The 21,858-nt window shown below is 44.1% G+C and overlaps 1 long non-coding RNA gene across 2 annotated transcripts in view; it reads left to right on the forward strand.

Annotated features, from left to right (window-relative positions):
* Nucleotides 1-21,858, forward strand: part of LOC102173519 — a 46,848-nt gene that overhangs the window by 20,760 nt on the left and 4,230 nt on the right. The window contains exon 2 of one of the 2 annotated variants that reach the window (XR_311050.3): nucleotides 7,957-8,069. The exons of the other annotated variant lie outside the window; for it this stretch is intronic. This is a non-coding gene — a long non-coding RNA (uncharacterized LOC102173519). The remainder of the gene's footprint in view (nucleotides 1-7,956; nucleotides 8,070-21,858) is intronic. 2 annotated transcript variants of the gene reach the window in all.

The following is a 21,858-nucleotide window of genomic DNA, read 5'->3' on the forward strand; positions in this document are numbered from 1 at the left end:
GTGCCCTTCTCCCTCAAGGGCCAGGTATGATGTTCATGTGGGTGTCTGTATGCAACACAGCCAGGACAGTCTGAGGCACTCCCCACCCTGCCACTGAAGTTCCCCAGCACATTAGATGGGTGTGCTTGATGACACCCATCCCACCTCTAATCACTGCTTTCCTTAAAGCAGCTGAAGGCTGGGGGGATCAGAGGAGAGAGCTGCTGTGGGCCAGTAAGCAAGCACATTTATTTTCAGTTTCAAGTGGCTCCTGTTCAGACACAAGCAAGCTTCCTTTGATTTCAGCTCACCTCAAATTCTGTGTCCTCATTGCTGGCACCATTTATGTTTACTCTGAGAACACTTTGACTTGGCAGCCAAGCCCCATTGCCTTCTGGCTGGGTTTATAGGGCATGATATCCTCCCTTCCTCTTCCTGCCTGAAGGAGAGTGGGCAGTAGCCAGTGCACCAGTTGGAAGGCTTCTTCAGTTCTTGCCTCTCAGCCTCTAAACATTCATTGAGAGAGAAGGCAGTGAGAGGCACTTACTCCCCACCAATCACTACCTTGCAAGAGCATTCACATCCCAATCCCAGAAAGTCTTTGTATCCCAAGCCTTGGAACTTTGTTCCTCTTCCAGAAAGCCATGAGAATCCTGTCTTCTCTCCAAAACTGTCAAGATCTGGGGAGGGTCTGAGATTTTACCCTGCTAACAAGCCAACAAGTTAGCATGTTACTGTACAATATTGTACTTACAGGTGACAATACTGTATCGTACACTTAAAAACTACTGAGTGTAGATCTCATGTTGTGTTCTTACCACAATAAAATAAAAACTGTAAAGAACCCAAAGAAAAGAAGGAAGAGGAGGAGGATAAAAAAAAAAAAAAAACCCTTCCCAAGGTCTTTATCCTCTTCATTTTTTAATCAGGGAAATAGAGGCATGATGGTTATGAAGCTGGGCTCTAGAGACACACCTCCTGGGTTTGGATGCTAGGTTTTTTCATCTTGTCTAGCTGTGTGACCTTGGTTACTTTAAGTAACCAAGTTACTTAACAGCTCTGACTTCATTTCCCCAGCTATAAAATGAGGATAATAGTGTCTTATAGGGCTGCTATAAAGATTAAAGATGTCAACCCATGTGAAGACACTTAGACCCTGGCACTCAGTAAATTATTACTGCATGAGATCCTGAATAAATGGTTAAAACAGTGACCCATTCAGAACATGTAAACCATTTAATCTTTGTTCCTAAAGAAACAGAACATTTGTACAAGACTTTTTCTCTCATTTATTTTAATCTACTGACCAGATGGCAGTAATGGTGGATGTCCATGTTCTTCTAGACAAGAAGGAATGGGCTTGGGTTGATTGATGCCTGCTGTCTGTTCAGCACAGTGTCAACGGTTTTACATAGATTGATTGTTTTATCCTGTTCTCACAGCAAGGTGGCAAACTGGGCATTTTGCCCCCGTTTTTCTGAAGAGTGAAATTTGCCCCAAGGATGAGTACTTTGTTCCAAATCACAGCGCCCAGCAGGTCTGGATATGAATTCAGATCTGTCTGATGGCAGCACACAGTGTATTGATGCAGGTGTCCGCAGCTGCTCTGGAGGCAGCCACCTCATTTCCTGGAGCCAAGGGAGAGAACAGAGATCATTATATATAGTTGAAGGGGTGCAGTGCCAGTTGAAGGAGTTACTCATCAACTGTCCCAGACTTCATGGGTGTTTGTCTAGGTGTAATACTCCAGGTGACCAAATCTTTTCCTTGATCATTAACTAACCTGTCCTACAAGAAAGTAAATTAGAAAAAAAACAAATGTGTTGGGACTTGAAGGATAAATTAATATAGATGCCTCAGAAAAGATGGGATAGGGCAATTAAGTTTGTAATTTGGGGACATGTAATGACCCAAAAAGGCACTATCGCTAGTGCTGAACTTTATTCAAATGTTGAATAAACTACCATTTAGTGAAACCCAAAAGCAATGGCACCCTACTCCAGTACTCTTGCATGGAAAATCCCATGGATGGAGGAGCCTGGTAGGCTGCAGTCCATGGGGTCTCTAAGAGTCAGGCACGACTGAGTGACTTCACTTTCACTTTCATGCATTGGAGAAGGAAATGGCAACCCACTCCAGTGTTCTTACCTGGAGAATCCCAGGGATGGGGAGCCTGGTGGGCTTCTGTCTATGGGGTCGCACAGAGTCGGACACGACTGAAGTAACTCAGCAACCTATTCTCAAAAAGATAGGTCACTGAAAGATGAACTCCCCACGTAGGTAGTTGCCCAATATGATACTGGAGATCAATGGAGAACGAACTCCAGAAAAAATGAAGAGATGGAGTCAGAGCAAAAACAATACCCAGTTATGGGTGTGACTGGTGATGGAAGTAAAATCCAATGCTGTAAAGACCAAACTGCATAGGAACCTGGAATGTTAGGTCCATGAATCAAGGCAAATTGGAAGAATTGGAAGCGGTCAAACAGGAGATGGCAAGAGTGAACATCAACATTCTAGGAATCAGCGAACTAAAATGGACTGGAATGGGTGAATTTAACTCAGATGACCATTATATCTACTACTGTGGGCAGGAATCCTTTAGAAGAAATGGAGTAGCCATCATAGTCAACAAAAGAGTTCGAAATGCAGTACTTCAGTGCAGTCTCAAAAATGACAGAATGCTCTCTGTTCGTTTCCAAGGCAAACCATTCAATGTCACAGTAATCCAAGTCTATGCCCCAACCAGTAATGCTCAAGAAGCTGAAGTTCACCAGTTCTATGAAGACCTACAAGGCCTTCTAGAACTAACACCCACAAAAGATGTTCTTTTCATTATAGGGGACTGGAATGCAAAAGTAGGAAGTCAAGAAAAACCTGAAGTACCTGGCAAATTTGGCCTTGAAGTACAGAATGAAGCAGGGCAAAGGCTAACAGTTTTGCCAAGAGAACGCACTGGTCATAGCAAACACCCTCTTCCAACAACACAAGAGAAGACTCTACAGGTGGACATCACTAGATGGTCAATACCAAAATCAGATTGATTATATTCTTTGCAGCCAAAGATGGAGAAGCTCTATATAGTCAGCAAAAACAAGACCAGGAGCTGACTGACTCAGACCATGAACTCCTTATTGCCAAATTTTGACTTAAACTGAAAAAAGTAGGGAAAACCACTGAACCATTCAGGTATGACCTAAATCAAATCCCTTATGACTATACAGTGGAAGAGACAAATAAGATTCAAGGGATTAGATCTGATAGGCAGAGTGCCTGAAGAACTATGGATGGAGGTTCATGACATTGTACAGGAGGCAGGGATCAAGACCATCCCCAAGAAAAAGAGATGCAAAAAGGCAAAATGGTTGTCTGATGTGGCCTTACAAACAGCTGTGAACTGGGATGACCCAGAGAGATGGTATGGAGAGGGAGGTGGGAGAGGGGCTCAGGATGGGGAACACCTGTACACCCGTGGCAGATTCACATTGATGTGTGTCAAAACCAATATAATATTGTAAAGTAATTAGCCTCCAATTAAATTTATATTTTAAAAAACAGCTATGAAAAGAGAAGTGAAAGGCAAAGGAGAAAAGGAAAGCTATACCCATTTGAATGCAGAGTTCCAAAGAATAGCAGGGAGAGATAAGAAAGTGATCAATGCAAAGAAATAGAGGAAAACAATAGAATGAGAAAGATGAGATCGCTGCAAGAAAATTAGAGATACCAAGGGAACATTTCATGCATATATGGGCACAATAAAAGAAATGGTATGGACCTAACAGAAGCAGAAGATATTAAGAAGAGGTGGCAAGAATACACAGAAGAACTGTACAAGAAAGATCTTCATGACCCAGATAATCATGATGGTATGATCACTCACCTAGAGCCAGACATCCTGGAATGTGAAGTCAAGTGGGCCTTAGAAAGCATCACTACGAACAAAGCTAGTGGAGGTGATGGAATTCCAGTTGAGCTATTTCAAATCCTAAAAGATGATGCTGTGAAAGTGCTGCACTCAATATGCCAGCAAATTTGGAAAACTCAGCAGTGGCCACAGGACTGGAAAAAGTCAGTTTTCATTCCAATCCCAAAGAAAGGCAATGCCAAAGGATGCTCAAACTACCACACAATTGCACTCATCTCACATGCTAGTAAAGTAATGCTCAAAATTCTCCAAGTCAGGCTACAGCAGTACATGAACCGTGAACTTCCAGATGTTCAAGCTGGTTTTAGAAAAGGCAGAGGAACCAGAGATCAAATTGCCAATATCTGCTGGATCATGGAAAAAGCAAGAGAGTTCCAAAAAAAATCTGTTTTATTGACTATGCCAAAGCCTTTGACTGTGTGAAATTTATTTTCCACAATAAACTGTGGAAAATTCTGAAAGAGATGGGAATACCAGACCACCTGACCTGCATCCTGAGAAATCTGTATGCAGGTCAGGAAGCAACAGTTAGAACTGGACATGGAACAACAGACTGGTTCCAAATAGGAAAAGGAGTACATCAAGGCTGTATATTGTCACCCTGCTTATTTAACTTATATGCAGAGTACATCATGAGAAATGCTGGACTGGATGAAGCACAAGCTGGAATCAGGCTTCCTGGGAGAAATAGCAATAACCTCAGATATGCAGATGACACCACCCTTATGGCAGAAAGTGAAGAACTAAAGAGCCTCTTGATGAAAGGGAAAAAAGAGAGTGAAAAAGTTGACTTAAAAGTCAACATTCAGAAAACTAAGACCATGGCATCTGGTCCCATCACTTCATGGCAAATAGATGGGGAAACAGTGGAAACAGTGACAGACTTTATTTTGGGGGGCTTCCAAATCACTGCAGATGGTGACTGCATCATGAAATTAAAAGACACTTGCTCCTTGGGAAAAAAGTTGTGACCAATCTGGACAGCTTATTAAAAAGCAGAGAGATTACTTTGCCAACAGAGATCCATCTAGTCAAAGCTATGGCTTTTCCAGTAGTCATGTATGGATGTGAGAGTTGGACCATAAAGAAAGCTGAGCGCTGAATAATTGATGCTTTTGAACTGTGGTGTTGGAGAAGACTCTTGAAATTCCCTTGGACACCAAGGAGATCCAACTAGTCCATCCTAAAGGAAATCAGTCCTAAAGGACTGATGCTGAAGCTGAAACTCCAATACTTTGGCCACCTGATGTGAAGAACTGACTCACCGGAAAAGATCCTGATGCTGGGAAAGACTGAAGGTGAGAGGAGAAGAGAACGACAGAGGATGAGATGGTTGGATGGTGTTACTGACTCTAATGGACATGAGTTGGATTAAATTCCAGGAGTTGGTGATGGACAGGGAGACCTGGTGTGCTGCAGTCCATGGGGTCACAAAGAGTCGGACACGACTGAGGGACTGAACTGAACTGAACCTATTCTCTGCCATTTGGGACATATAATGGAGGTTTTATGGAGACACTGTTTTAAATGTTCAGTAATAAAAGCAACCATCTACAGTTAGAAAAGTAAATAAAAGGGGAAAAAGTCTTCTTTTGCTGTAGAACTATCTGTTATACTAAGGGATTCAGGATATATTTCATATATTAGCTTATGTAACTTTTACATGCTATTTTCACTTTGTGGTAAGGGAAAAATGGGATAAGAACAAGATGATCTTTCCATTTCCAAACAGAAAACTGGAAGAATGAGCACTGCCTTCTTTTGGTTACACAATACAGTAATCTTACATTGTTAACACTGAACGTCTGGCAGAATGTGTTGTCATCACCAAACGAGCAGAGACACTTACCTGGCCTGAGTCAAGTTCTAGACTTCTTCCTCATAATATCTTTCTCCTGCAAAGTAATCACAAGGGTTCCAAATTCAGATCTGTCCTTTAATCATAGAGATGTAGTGCTGGTGGGTTGTTTAGGTTCTTTTGCAGACAGCTGACAGTTCTGATCATATTTAATCATTCTAAAGCATTCAGAGTGGATGAAAATGAAAGAGACTCAGAGAATTTTTTGTTTAATCATTAGAGCCAATTTCACAATTGCCCCAGGGCGGAGAACTTGAGAGAGAGGCTGGGCTTCCTTAGATGAAGAATGCTGTGGCCGGAGAAGAGGGGGCAGATGGGGCCCATGTCCCCCCTGCATGGCTTCACCTACACCAAGCAAAGGAGGAAGAATAGGAGGTCTGGGCTCAGTACTGGCACATTCTGGGAGTGTCCTGTGTTCTAGGGAAACTGTGCTACATTAGAAGGAAGCCTTGAGAAGTTTACCAGGAAGTCCTGTCTGGGGCCCGCCTCTCTGCATTAGCTGCAGGAAGACCATGGTCACCAGTGGGGGATGATGTGTGTGGTGTTAACAATGGTCCTGAAGAAAAGACTCAGTGAGTAGGTGGAGGGTATATATACATATATATATTTTTTTAAGTTGAAGTATAGTTGATTGTTATGTTGTGAACATTGTAAGGTGTACAGCAAAGTGATTCAGTTATATATGTGCTGCTGTTTAGTTACTAAGTCTTGTCTGACTGTTGTCTGACTCTGCAACCCTGTGGACTGTAGCCCGCCAGGCTTCTCTGTCCATGGGATTTCCCAGGTAAGAATACTGGAATGGGTTGCCATTTCCTTCTCCAGGGGATCTTCCTGACCCAGGGATTGAACCTGGGTCTCCTGCTTCCCAGACAGATTCTTTGCCACTGAGCTACCTGGGAAGTCCTATATATATATATATATATATATATATATATATAAATTCAGGTTTATCTGTATATTCAGGTTTATGTATATATTCCTTTTCAGATTCTTTTTCAGTATGGTTTATTACAAGAGATTGAGACTAGTTCCCTTTGCTGTACAGTAGGTCCTTGTTCATCTGTTTTATATTTAGTAGTATATATCTGTTATTCCCAAACTCCTGGTTTATCCCTCCCACCTTCCCCTTTGTAATTATAAGTTTGTTTTCTATGTCTGTGCATCTTATTTTGGTTTTGTAAATAAGTTCATTTGTATCATTTTTTAGATTCCATATATAAGTGGTATCATATGATGTTTATTTCTGTCTGACTTACTGCAGTTAGTATGGTAATCTCTAGGTCCATCCGTGTTGCTGCAAATGGATGGCATTATTCCATTCTTTCTAGGACTGAATAGCATTCTTTTGTATGAATACACCACATCTTATCATCCATTCATCTGTTAGCGGACATTTAGGTTGTCTCCGTGTCTTGGCTATTGTAAATAATGCTGCTGTGAACATTGGGGTGCATGTATCTTTCCAAATTAGTTTTCATCTTTTCCAGATATGTGTCCAGGAGTGGGATTGCTGGATCCTATGGCATCTCTATTTTTAATTTTTTAAGGAAATCCCTTACTGTTCTCCATAGTGGCTGCACCAATTAACATTCCCAGCAAGAGCGTAGGAGCATTCCCTCTTCTCCATACCCTCTCTAGCATTTGTAAGTTTTAGGCTTTTTTTGGTAGACTTTTTAATGATGGCTATTCTGACTGGTGTGAGATGAGTCAGTCAGTCAGTTCAGTTCAGTTGCTCAGTCATGTCCGACTCTTTGCGACCCCATGAACTGCAGCATACCAGGCTTCTCTGACCATCACCAGCTCCCAAAGCTTGCTCATACTCATGTCCATTGAGTTGGTGATGCCATCCAACCATCTCATCCTCTGTCATCCCCTTCTGCTCCCACCTTCAGTCTATTCCAGCATCAGTGTCTTTTCCAAGATGAGTAGAAAGTATGTATCTTTAAGAAGAGACTTGGATTTGAAGAAGAAAGATGTTTGGAAAAGAGATATCCCCTTAGATTGTGTGTGGATCCAGAGAGGAAAAGGTCATCTGGGGAGCAGGAAACAGAATGTAAAACCCAGATGAGAATTTTAGGGATGTTTGGAATAAAAAGGTATTTGGCAGCTTCCACAGTTTAACCACCTCTTTTGCAGGAGATCTGATTCAAAGACTGTTTGCAATTACTGTGTTTTTTGTTGTATGACATGATAGCAAGAGAAGATGGAAATAATTAGGACTTAATTTGGATGCCAGAGTTCCAGATTTCAGATTGGAACATCATGCCTGTCCTTCAGTATGAACACCTGGAAGAGTGCATCAGATGGGTAAGTAAGAAATGTTGAAAACTGCGTGTGGAAGGAGACATTTTTCTGACTGGGCTGACGCCAAATGAGAAACGGAAGCCCCTGCGTTGTAGAAGTCGGAGCTCCCTACTTCGTGTCAAAGTGGCTGCTGAGATCTCCACATTTCGTTGTGTGTCCATTTTCTTATCTCTTTGGGATGGCAGCATGTTCAGAGGGATAAAGATAAGCACTGGATTTAATATTTCCTTCTTTCTTGGGGGAAATAACACGAGACCAGACAACCCAGATCCCCATTGGCCTACTTCCATATCATTTGTCATGGTGCGCCATTCCAACCCGCCCCTTCATTCCTCTAAGAACAGATTTTGACCAGTGGGAGCCCCAGGACAGACACCTGAGGAAATCCCTGGAGGGGAAGGACTTTTCCCCTCCCTCACTCCCACAAGTTGTGATGTTGATTCATCCGTGAGCTCTTTGTGTTGATGGTTCTAGAAGCATTGCCATGCTTGCCCTCCTTTGTCACCGTTGAAATCAGCTTAAAAAGATGCACTCCAATAGGGGACGAGAGATTGCACTGCACAGAGTATAAAGGTTAGAGTTGCAATTCCATAGGAATTTGGTACATTTCTAAATTAATGCTCTGCATCTTTGCGAGACTGACCTGTGTTCCCTTAGCTGGTCAGCGGCTTTCCCGGGCCCTGTGCTCCCTAGCGCCTGCTGTGGGTGTCTTCTGGCCAGGGCCTCTGAGCATCAGATCCACAGAGGGAGAGGGGCTTCCCAGGAATGATGCGAGTGGGGAGGCTCAGCACTCCAGCAGCCTTGCCAGTCTTCAATTTCTTAAAAATAAGTGCAAATAGATTTTGTTTGTAAAAGTAAAGGTCTCGCGTTTTTCACAGCCTGGTGACTCATCCCTCCCTAGACAAAAGGGAACAAGGATTCCCTTGGTTTTCAGCAGCCATTATCTGCCACCTTTATTCTGAAAATGATCTTTCCACCTGTCCTTTCGTTTACTCAGTCCTGAGGACTGTAGAGTGGGCTCTCGTTTACAACATGAGGGAGGAATGGAACACTGTGTAGACAAACTCAACACTTGCCCAAGCCCTTCCACTCCTCGGGATCAGTTTTGTTCACTTGGCCCATCAAGTGCTCCATTCCGGAGCAGGTCTCCACAAGGAGACCAGTCCCTCCCTGCCGGCCGGCCACCTACCCTGACAGCTTTCCTGCTTCACCCCGTGCTACCCCTCCACAGCCCCTCTGAGAGGCACGGTCTGCCCGCAGGAGTGAAAGACTGAGACTTTACCCAACTCAGACTCTGACTAGCTGCCCTGCTCCTGTTTCCTAGCGGCTGGCAAAAGACAAGACTCTGGGGTCAGAGACCAAGGACTTCGGTGCTGACAGCCCAGCACACAACGCCCCCTGTTTGCATGAGTTCCCTTTGCCCCCATGTAGCACAGAGATGACACCAGGACGTGCAGGAGAGGGACCGGAGTTGAGTGCCCTGCACATGACCAGGCAGCAAGCAGTGCCTGCCCCCTTGCAGTGACCTGCTTCATTCAGGGGACAGCTCTGCCTGTCAGGCGCCCTCAGCACAAGCTTGCCGGGTGTCCAGGGCCCACGACGGGCTGCCTGTCCCAGCAGGGCCTAAGGACATGTCGTCATGCCGGCTTCCCTCCAGAATGATGTCATGCTAAAGCCTGCAGCACCAAGTGCTGGAAGCCCAGGGCTGGCTCGTGAAGGCCCACGGCATGTTGAGTTCTTGCTGAAGGAAGATGGGACGGTGGGACGTCCATCTGTCTCGCTATGTTTAAACAGAAGCACTCCAAACCCCGCCCCCCCAACCCTGCCCTGGTTTCAGTTCCCACCAGACTGTTACATAAACCCTCAGTTCCTGTTCAGTGGTAATACTAAAAAAGAAACAGCACCTCCTCTCCAACATGGATGGAGAATTCAGCATGAGAAAAGGAAGTTATGTGCAATATAAAACTGGACCCCAGCATGTCCGAAACCAGACTTCTAGTTGTGTTCACAGCTGGGGTGACTCTCCGTCCTACCCCCTCCTCCCTCCTGGCCTTTCCGCCCCGAGGGACAGGTGGAAGCCTGCCCACATGCCTTCCCCTGGAGCCCTGGTGCTTCTTGCTGGGTGATTAAGTGGTCCACTCACTGTTCTGTGGCTATATCCTTTACCTTCTCACACTGATTCTCAATACAGCAGCTGGAGGGGTCCTTGCTGAAAAAGGATGGAAAGTCAGATCCTATCGCTTTTCTGCCCAAAACCTCCCACTGACTCTGAATGCAGCCAGACTAAAAGAACCTGCCTGGTTCCACCTGCCTCTGATCTGACCCTGACTCCCCTCCTCGCTGCCTCCACTCCCGCTCCCATCACCCTGGCTTCCTGCCCGCCTGCCCCTGGGCCCAGCGCCGCCCAGGGCCCTCGAGCTACTGCTGCTCTGCCTGGTACTCCCTGACCCGAGATGCCAGAGGGTTCCCCTCTGCTTCCTTTCACCCTGACCCCAGCCCCCTACTGCATGTTCATCTGTGGCACTTGTCACCATTAGACACGCAACAGACATTTACTTCCCTCCTTCCTCTGTTCCAGGAGCCAAGGACACTGCAGCCACACAGTGACCCCCAATGAATATTGTTAGATTCATTAATTCAGCAGTGCTTTGTGTACTTAATTGAAGTGAAGCATCTTTTAAACTTTACTGAATATCCTCTCATTATGCCCAACTCTCCTCTAATTTTTACCATTGGGAATATATTTCACAGAATTGTATGTACCTACACACCTTTTAAAAATTGCTACCTTTTCATGGACTATCGTTTCATCTGCGCTTACCTCTCTGGTGCCCAGTCTGTATGACTTTCTCACTCTACTTTGTTCACCCTGTTTCTCTGCTTTTTCTGATGATTTGTCTTCCTTCAAACAGCAGAGGTTCAAATAAGCCATCAAATGGAGGCTTTCCCTGCAGACCTGGGGTCAGAGTCAGTTTTTCTCATCATTTTCCCTTGGTATCTCTCAAGGCTCCCTCTGCCTCCTCTTGTCTTCCGTTCCCAGAGGCTGTGTGTTTCTGTTGGTTCTGAGTTGGCAGGACGAGGAACAGAGGTGATGTGGGCAGTTTATGATTTCTTTTCCCAAAGGTCACAGAACTCCAGCCACGTGCCTCTTCCACTGTGACCATCACTCTTGTCGACCTTCCTTCTCCCTCCTCTCCCAACAGATGATGGGAGGCAGAACTCTTAAAAGAAAAACCTGCTTCAGGTTTACAAAAAACAAGGCCTAACAGCTACTGCACATTAAGTCCTGACCATGTAGCAAGCTTTCTGCACACACGCATCTTGTCTCCGCCACACGCCATGGGCTTGGTCCCAAGGCCACCTCTGGCTGGGCAGGCTGAGCGCCTTGTCTGAGGGACCTGAGTACTGGGTGGAGGAACAAATTATTTTCTTCCTTTCAAGAGTAAAAATTTTGCTTTTGAAGAACTTCATATGGACATTTTAAAGAGAGTCCCATACGAAAGCAAAAACATCACCTTCCCCTCCTCCCAGGAATAAATTTAAAAGGCAAAATATTTCTTTTTAAATCACAGCATTTGAATGTTTGGCACTAGCATTCAAAATCTAAGAAAGGGGGAAAAAAGCATTTTTATGGTTCAGATTTCTTTGGTTGGGCTTCTCCCCATGGGGTTGTGATAATAATATTTCATCTTTCAACTGGTATTACCAAAACAGTCAAAATCAGGGGAAAAGTACCACCTAGCAGTTTCTGGAACCAAAGAAGTCCCTAATGTCTTCCTTCCAGGCATCCCAGGATCTCAGCTTGCTAGAAACCTGGCTGACATGTTCCTTCTGTAGTTGACTGTTCATAAGAAATAATCACAAATGCTGTAAAGTCAAAGACTTGGACAGTTATTTATTCTTCCACTTAGTTTGGATGTTTCTTTGGCATTGCCAAACTCATGGTCTGCTCTATGCCTTGTTTTAGCTTTTGGAACCATCCTAACATTCTTTAGGTCTCCTGCTGATGGTGGAGATGCTTGGGGGCCTGGTGTTACTAAACCCTGGTACAACCACCCTGAGACTCTGGTCAGGGAAGCTGATGGCAGCTGCCTGAGAAACCCTGTTGAGACTGGCCATGTTTGGTCCTTGTCCTCGAAGGAAGGTGCCTTTCCTAGTCCCCAGGGTTTTGTTCTCAGGGGACCCCACCCTGTCTGGTTTGGGTTGAACGCAGGGAAAGCTCCTCAGACATGGTCCCAGGAAGGTCAGGTGGGCTTACCCATGAGCCTAGTAGTGAGACTCACAGGCCATGTAGGACCTGCCTCCCTCTACCCTCCACTCAGCCTCCAGCCCAGGACCAAGCTTTCTAGCATCCCAGCAGGCCCCTGAGGACAGCAGGTGTACCGGCTTCTGCCCTGGTGCCTGGGCTTTCCACCAGAGCAAGGCCCCAAGGCTCCTCTCCTGGGAATCAAGCCAGCCAGAGCCTGAACTGACTGGGACACATCCTCCTCCCTTAACCAACCCTTCCCAAATGTGGCTGCACCTCTGGCTCTTAGAATGCATAGGCTGCTGTCTTCTCCCTCTACCCTTCCAGTTTGTCCAGGACATTCATCCCAGGCCTCTGAATCAGGGCTCCTCTTTGCCACATTGTCTGCTGGCATCTGGGGCCATGAGGGCCTAGTGACCACAGTGGCAGTTGCTGCTATTGGGGAACCCGCCTGCCTTGCACGTGAGCACCAACAGCAGCTGCTACTTCCTGTGTGAGAGCTCAGCCCAGAGGAGACCCTCCACCTTGTCAGAGCATCCAGCCAGGGGACTTTTCTAGCTGTGAGCTCATCTGCACAACGAAGATGACTAGATCGGGGCACCCGGACCCCTCCCAGCCCAGTGATGGGTTCTCCTGCCCTGGCTGTCCGTGAGAATTCATCTGTGGGCCCCACAGGAGGACTGTCCCACGGAAGAGACTCCACCAGAACCCACAGTTTCACACCCAAGTCTTTCATATCCTGTGCTCACAACTTTGTCAATGTTGAGTACGCCCTATATTACTGTGTTTTTTCTTTGAATCAGTGCCGGGGGCCAGCGTGAGGAACTCCGCCCATGGCAAAGGTCATGAGGAAGGAGTCTTGGCATACATACGCAAAGGCATGATCAAGCCTCAGGAAACCCCCTGTTCCCGAGCATCTAACCCCAAAACCAGAGTCTGTTTTATGCTCTCACCTACACCTCTGACTTTATGGGGGGCTCTCCCCCATAACCGTTTCTCTCGGAGAAGGAGTAAACGTGCAGCTCCAAGGCAATAAAAATTCTTGGGCGTGACAAGAGTGTTTCAGCTTATGGACTCCTCTGAAGGTTATCTAGCCCACCTGTATAGGTTCGTCCAGCCACATGTGATTGTTTATAGCCTCCCAATCTGAGAGGCATGAGATGTTTTAGACTTACTAAAGGCAAATTCTTTTGGGGAGTTGGAAATTATTAGTATACTGGGTTGGTTAGGAATTATATTGGTGAAGGGTTTTTCATTTGTTGTGTCAATAATTGCTGCTAATTCTCTCCCCTGGGTGGGACAAGGATGTCTCAGGTCAAACCTCTCTGCTGACAGACTAGCTTGTGTGACAGGAATATCCATATTCCTGCCACATGATTATTTACTACCTCTTAACCATAAACAGCACAGAGAGCTTTGGAGTATTTTGAGAGTCTTAATTAGCATAGGGCTTTTTCTTCTTGTTGAGTCAATGATTGCCGCCAGGCCTCCATATCCTTAGGCACCTGGGAATATATTAATCAATGTATTTGGAATATAGAAAAGGAAATATAGTAGTTTTTGATGTTAGCAATACTAGATTTTTTGAGTTAATGGATTTTCTCTTTTGTAATAGATCACTGTACTTTGTTATAAATCACTGTGTCCTTGCTATGTAAAAATGTAACTTTATCACTATCTTAAGTCTAAATAGATCTTAAGGGGAGCATTGGTGAAAGGATTTTCATTTGTTGGGCTGATGTTTGCTGCTAAATCTCCATGTTCCCTACCCTTATAATGAATATAACTAACATATAGGATAAATAAGTATTAACCTTTAAGAGTAATCATGTTAACCTTGGGTTAAATAAATTCCTTTCTTGATTGTAACTCACTACACCCTCACCCTATAGGAATGCAGCTTTATTTGGAGGGTGGTGCCTGGTTTAAGAAAAAACACCTTTGGAAGAAATAAGTTTTTTGGTTATCAGAAAGAAAGAATCATAAAATCCCTAAGACCTTTTTATGTAAAGCACCTGATTTTGATAAAGGTCAGGACTGCTGACCCCCACGTGACTCTGTATTCATCCCTATATGTAACAAAAGGTATATAAACAAACCCAAAAATAAAGAAATCGGATCAGTTTCCAGAAAGACTGATTCCCCCATGTCGCTTCTTTCTTGCTCCTGTTTCTCTGGCTGAATTCCCATCTGGATTCATCCTCTTTTTCTCCACTAATCTTCCTACTACACTATCTGTTTCTAATCTCCCTCTATATCTGTAATTAAATATGTATTTTTCCAAAGACGCTGACACCGTCCCCCCACCTTCGAATCACCCTGGATCCACCGGGGCTGGACCCTGGCAAATCAGCTCAGCTTTTCACTTTTAATTTACTTCTCTGTTGTCTCAAACACTGTCATTTCCATGATTAATGATCTGAGGTGCTAGTTATATCTTTTCAAATACACACTAACTAAGCACCTAATTATGAGAACTGGAGTCCATCTGTGTCAATATAATGTTGTTCAATTACTCAGTGTGTCCAACTCTCTGCGACCCTGTGGACTGCAGCACACCAGGCTTCCTTGTCCTTCACAGTCTCCAAGAGTTTGCTCAAACTCATATTTATTGAGTCAGTGATACCATCTAGCCATCTCATCCTCTGTCGTCCCCTTTTCCTTCTGCCTTCAATCTTTCCCAGCATCAAGGTCTTCCAATGAGTCAGCCCTTTCATCAGGTGGCCAAAGTATTGGAGCTTCAGCTTCAGCATCAGTCCTTTCAATGAATATTCAGAGCTGATTTCCTTTAGGATTGACTGGTTTGATGTCCTTGCATCCCAAGGGTCTCTCAAGAGTCTTCTCCAGCACCACAATTTGAAAGCATCAATTCTTTGGTGTCCAGCCTTCTTTATGATCCAACTCTCACATCCTTACGTGACTCCTGGGAAAACCAGAGTGTTAACTATACAGACCTTTGTTTAGACAGGGGGCTTAAACAACAAGCATTTATTCTTGCAGTTCTGGAGGCTAGAGTCCACAAGCAGGTTGCTTGGCAGATCTGTATCTGCTGAGGGTCCTCTTCCTGGTTTGCAGATGGCAATCTTCTCGTGGTGCCCCCAAATGGTAGGGGGAGATCGTTGTCTTTTCTAATAAGAGCACCAATCCCATTCATGGGGACTCCGCCCTCATGACAAAATCAAAGGTCCCACCTCCAAACCATCACTCCAGGGAGTAGGCTCCCATTTGTGAATGTGGGGGGATATAAACATTCAGTCGGTAGTCAGCACTTACTGTGGCTAGGATCTATTTCAGCACATCTACCCTCATTACTCATTTAATTTTCAAATCTACTGTGAATGGGAGGTACTGCTTTCTGCGGTTTAGAGCCGAGGAAACTGAGGCTCCACAAGGTCTGCTAACTTGCCAAGGCTGCACCACTGGTGAGCGGCAGGCCCCGGCGCCCTCACCGCCTGCCTGTGTTGCTAACGTTCCCGAGATGGATTCAGGACCTGAAAACGCTGGACACTGGCGCAAGCCCACTGTCTTCACAGCTTCTTTGCTCATTTCCTCATCAGGACACTCTCAGCTCCCCCACAACCAAAAGGCAAGACAGGTGCTATTTTCAGCAACACTCTGTCCATTCATGTTCTCCTGGGGCTGGAGGAGCAAAGAGGAGGGAGCAGAGGGTTGAGGAGAGACTGAAGGGAAGGGGCGTGAATGCAGCTGGACTCACAGATTCAGAGAGCGGCCTGGTGCAGCCAAGAGGCGGGGCAGGTGGGTGAGGGGGAGAGAGGGTCGAAGGTCAGACTTCTAGTTGTAGATGAGTCCTGAGGATGGAAACACAGCGTATGATTACAGCTAACAATAGTGTGCTGTATGTTTGGAAATTACTGAGAGAATGGATCTTTCAGAGTTCTCATCACAAGAAGAAAGATGTGTGATTTCATGTGGTGATGGATGGTAACTAGATGCACCGTGGTGACAGTCTCACATATTTACAACTGTGAGTCACTGTGGTGCACACCAGACACTGATGTTATGTTCCATGTCAGTTCCCCCTCGGTTTAAATCAAACAAAGAAGATGGGTCCTCACCTTCTCTCCAGGCCTGCTCTGCTCACAGAGACACCGTGGTTCCACTTGTGTGGTCACTCCCCCCAGGATGGTATCCCACTTTGAGAAGAAAAACCATGAGAGACCCATGTTCTCTGGTAACGTGGCCCTGCAGATACAAGGAAAACACTTCCACTGAGACTTATAATAAACACAATCATAAAGAATGCAGAGTTCAGGCTCTCATTGGCCTGCTCTGGAGAAGCGATCCTGATTGGGAGTCGGGTTTTAAATTCTTATAGGGATATTTGCAGTTCTAAGCTGTAGAGATCTGGAGCCATAAGAAAGACAAGAACTGTTTGAAAAGATGCCAGTGCAACACTGGCTGTTTCTACCAAAGATCCACTGGAGAAGGGACAGGCTACCCACGCCAGTATTCTTGGGCTTCCCTTGTGGCTCAGCTGGTAAAGAATCCGCCTGCGATGCGGGAGACCTGAGTTTGATCCCTGGGTTGTGAAGATCCCCTGGAGAAGGGAAAGACTACCCACTTCAATATTCTGACCTAGAGAATTCCATGCACTGTATAGTCCATTGGGTCGAAAAGAGTCAGACACGACTGAGCGGCTTTCACCTTCAGCTGCGTGTGCTGGGCACACTGGTGTGCATTGGCCATGTGCTTCTCACGACAGCTCCACGCAGTAAGCGTGAACAGTTTCACATTCAAATTAGGACACTGAGACCACAGAGGCTGACATACAGTGAGAATCATCTGCTTCGGAATTCAAAACCATGGTTGTCCGGCTCTAAAGGCTGGGCCCCATCACCAAGGCTTCCAGACCATCTGGCACGTCCTCACATCAAAGACAAAGGGTAGATCGGTCCTCACATCAAAGACAAAGGGTAGATCAGCCGACAGAGTTCCACTTCTGCGCTCTGGATGCTGATGGTTCCCTGCCTCAGGGCATCTTAAACCGCCTATTTCAGAAACAGTGAAGCTGTTTACATACAAGGAACCCTAATCAATTTGCAATATAACATTTTTATCTGTAATTTGGGTGTTTTTCAAGAACAACAGAGCAGAGCCTTTTGAACTTTCTTGAACTTGTCCCGCAGGATGAAAAGCCCTTTACCTCACGACAGAAGACATATAACACATATGCGTGTAACAGGTTTCAAAGAATTACATTCACCATACATGTTAGAGGCTGGTTGACATTTTAGATTCCAAGCTAGTCTGTTTTTCTTTCTTTTTTTCTTTGTTGTTCATAGTCCTCCTGAATGATCCCTTTTTTATTGTGATAACATGTAACATGACATCTACCCTCTTAAAATGCCCAGTGAACAATATGGTGTGGTTAACGACAAACACAGTGTTGGTCAGCAGATCTCTGGAACGTCCTCATCTCCTGTAACTGAAACTTGACCTCCACCTCACCCCTCCTGCTTCTGGGAGTCCGACTGTCTTGGATTATTTCTCACAGAAGTGCGGTCGTGTCGTGGAAAACAGTGTGGAGACGCCTCAAAAAATGAATATTTTATTTGTTAATTCTGGACAAGACCCCCTGTATTGATGTCAGGATCCACTCATGTGTTGCTCCCACAATTTGAAATACTTTGCAAGGGGACCCAAATTGTTTTTGCATTAAAACAAACGGTTGAGTTGTTGCAGCTGGTATCAAAGACTAATGAAATAGGTAGCAAGAGCTGGAGAAGGAGGACAAAAAGAGATTTTTAAAAATTAATTATTAATGGCAACTCAGTGGAGAGAACACCTTTATGTATTTTTAATGCTTGAAAAGAGGAAAAGATGCAGCTTTTAATGCTGCTTATTCTTTCCTACGGGCTGATCAAAGATGATGAAATACCACATTTGCTTCACTAACCAGACATTTTGAAATCCAAACCGAAACTAAAACTCAAAGGGCAATTCATCTTCTTTGTCCCAAACAGTATTCATCAGTTCCTTACCTAACGGGCGAGCAATGTGCCGGAGCCTGGGTGTCGTTGTCCACTAGGTGGCGGTACAGAACAAGAGTAGCCCTTATTCTTCCTGACACGTAGGCTGGAAAAGAATTTAGAAACCCAGGGTTGTCCAGTGAGTCACATCAATTCAGCCTGAAAGTTTACTCAGTGCTCCAGGCATGTTTCTGCCTTTTCTTGGAACATCCCTGGATTTCAGCTTCATTCTTGCTGACAGCTTGGCATTTAAAATTAGTAATATCTTAGTTGTTTCCTTGTGGCAATACAGATGCAGCATAATGTCTGTATTTGTTAACAATTTGCAAAGTTAGCATGTGCTGTGAAGCTTTAATTCTGCCCCTTCAATGTAACATTTAAGAAATACTGTGGGCACAAAGACAGAAATATAGATCAATGGAACAAAATAGAAAGCCCAGAGATAAACCCATGCTCCTATGGACACCTTATCTTTGACAAAGGAGGCAAGAATATACAATGGATTAAAGACAATCTCTTTAACAAGTGGTGCTGGGAAAACTGGTCAACCACCTGTAAAATAATGAAACTAGAACACTTTCTAACACCATACACAAAAATAAACTCAAAATGGATTAAAGATCTAAACGTAAGACCAGAAACTATAAAACTCCTAGAGGAGAACATAGGCAAAACACTCTCCGACATAAATCACAGCAGGATCCTCTATGACCCACCTCCCAGAATATTGGAAATAAAAGCAAAAATAAACAATGGGACCTAATTAATATTAAAACCTTCTGCACAACAAAAGAAACTATAAGCAAGGTGAAAAGACAGCCTTCAGAATGGGAGAAAATAATAGCAAATGAAGCAACTGACAAACAACTAATCTCAAAAATATACAAGCAACTCCTGCAGCTCAATTCCAGAAAAATAAATGACCCAATCAAAAAATGGGCCAAAGAACTAAACAGACATTTCTCCAAAGAAGATATACAGATGCTCAACATCACTCATTATCAGAGAAATGCAAATCAAAACCACAATGAGGTACCATTTCACACCAGTCAGAATGGCTGCTATCCAAAAGTCTACAAGCAATAAATGCTGGAGACGGTGTGGAGAAAAGAGAACCCTCTTACACTGTTGGTGGGAATGCAAACTAGTACAGCCACTATGGAGAACAGTGTGGAGATTCCTTTAAAAAACTGGAAATAGAACCACCTTATGACGCAGCAGTCCCACTGCTGGGCATACACACCGAGGAAACCAGAATTGAAAGAGACACGTGTACCCCAATGTTCATCGCAGCTCTGTTTATAATAGCCAGGACATGGAAGCAACCTAGATGTCCATCAGCAGACGAATGGATAAGAAAGCTGTGGTACATATACACAATGGAGTATTACTCAGCCATTAAAAAAGAATACATTTGAATCAGTTCTAATGAAGTGGATGAAACTGGAGCCTATTATACAGAGTGAAGTAAGCCAGAAAGAAAAATATCAATACAGTATACTAACGCATATATATGGAATTTAGAAAGATGGTAACGATAACCCTGTATACGAGACAGCAAAAGAGACACAGATGTATAGAATGGTCTTTTGGACTCTGTGGGAGAGGGCGAGGGTGGGATGATTTGGGAGAATGGCATTGAAACGTATAATATCATATATGAAATGAATCGCCAGCCCAGGTTCGATGCATGATATAGGATGCTTGGGGTTGGTGCACTGGGATGACCCAAAGGGATGGTATGGGGAGGGAGGTGGGAGGGGAGTTCAGAATGGGGAATACATGTACACCCATAGCGGATTCATGTTGATGTGTGGCAAAACCAATACAATATTGTAAAGTAATTAGCCTCCAATTAAAATAAATAAATTTAAAAAGAAAAAAAAAGGAATACTGTGGATCCTTGTGCCATTTCCCTTTGCTAACAATATCTATATCTTAGTTGTGCTATATATTATAAAGTTACTAAAATATCTAATGGACATTTTAGTTCTAATTTTTCAGCCAAAAAGAATGATCTTCTCAAATACACATCAGCAAAAAGAACTAATAGCTGATAAGTTAAATGCCTCTTAAACAAAAATGTATGCTTTTGCAATGTGGAAAGTCTTTGAAATAATCCCATGTATGAGAGAAAAATTCTCATCAAGTGATGCCTGTTATGAGACATATTTATAATTATTTGCAAATCTTGCCTATTTTTACAATATTTTTTGATGTAGGTAAAGAAAAGATATTGAATAATTTTCTCTTGCTTCTTACTATATTTGTATATCATTTGAATTTTTATGAATGCATATTACTTTTACAAACAGGAAAATAAAGCTGGTTTGTCATAAAAATAGTATGAGAAAAAAATATAGATTTTAGTGTGACATAACCTGGAAAGTTATTCGTTACAAGTCAGTTGAATGCTTACACAGTTAAAGTGCTGTGTAGGGTAATGGTGATCATAAATTGCTGACATAGGAAGTAATATTTCTAAATTTGAGTCATTTCTATCATGTTCCTATCTATATTTAAAATCTTCCATAAAGTGGAAAGAATATCAAGTTTTTCATTATTTTCACAGTAATATAATATTAAGAAAACTGGTATTAACATTGTTCGTTGTTAAACAGCAGAATTAGTATATCTAAAATTTTACTATTATTCAATCTGCAGGTATCCCACCTCTATGTGGTGATCATAGGTTTATGGCATAAGAAGCACTTTCACTTACTTTAGCTCATTTTGTCTCCTAATAGGTGTGCAGCATAGGCAGAGCCCATGAAGGTTCTGAGATACAAAACCATCCATATCAGGTCCTAATCTAGTGGGCTACAGAGCCGGGGGCACTGACCGTGTGATTCTGAGTTCAGGCCCTTTTCTTTTCATTCCTGTGGGCTTGCAGACTGCCCAAAGCGCCCTGTGAGTCCATGAGGAAGAGGAAGTCTTGTTAGCAGCTGTTTAAAGTATTGGATGCTCTTTCTCCCTTTCCTTTTTCCTGCAAGTGGGGAGTGTGCAGGCTTGAGGGGTGAGGGGAGGGACAGGAATGATTCTGCAAATGCCTGTCATGCTCACACTCGAGGTGGGGTAGCTACACAGGTCTTCACGGTGCCATGTTGATTTGGACTCTGTCCATCACCTTTCAAACTGCCTCTCCCTGAGGCATAGTTGAACATTCACTCAACAGATAAGTGTGTCAATTGACCCCTTCTGGGTGCTGGGGACTTGTGTCAGGGCTGTGTCCCCAGACACAGGGTTGAGCACAGCACACGGGCTCCCTGCCCACAGGGAGTCTGAATTCTAGCAGAAGAAACAGACAAACTATATCACTAATTCTACTGTCGGAGAAAGTAAAGGGAGAAAGTAACAGTGAAACATAGCTTAGATGGTGGAGGGGTATGTCAGGAAGTTCCTCTCAAAATGCCTTATTTAAGCTCAGACCTAAACAATGAGTAGGGGTCTAGCAGGAAGGATGGTTGGGAACGTTCCAAGATACACAGGCCCCGGGGTAGGAAGATGCTTCTCTTGTTGGCAGAACAGAGGCTTATGGGGCCCCAGCTGCTGCTGC

This window comes from Capra hircus, chromosome 24 (assembly GCF_001704415.2).
Source record: "Capra hircus breed San Clemente chromosome 24, ASM170441v1, whole genome shotgun sequence".
Lineage (NCBI taxonomy): Eukaryota > Metazoa > Chordata > Mammalia > Artiodactyla > Bovidae > Capra > Capra hircus.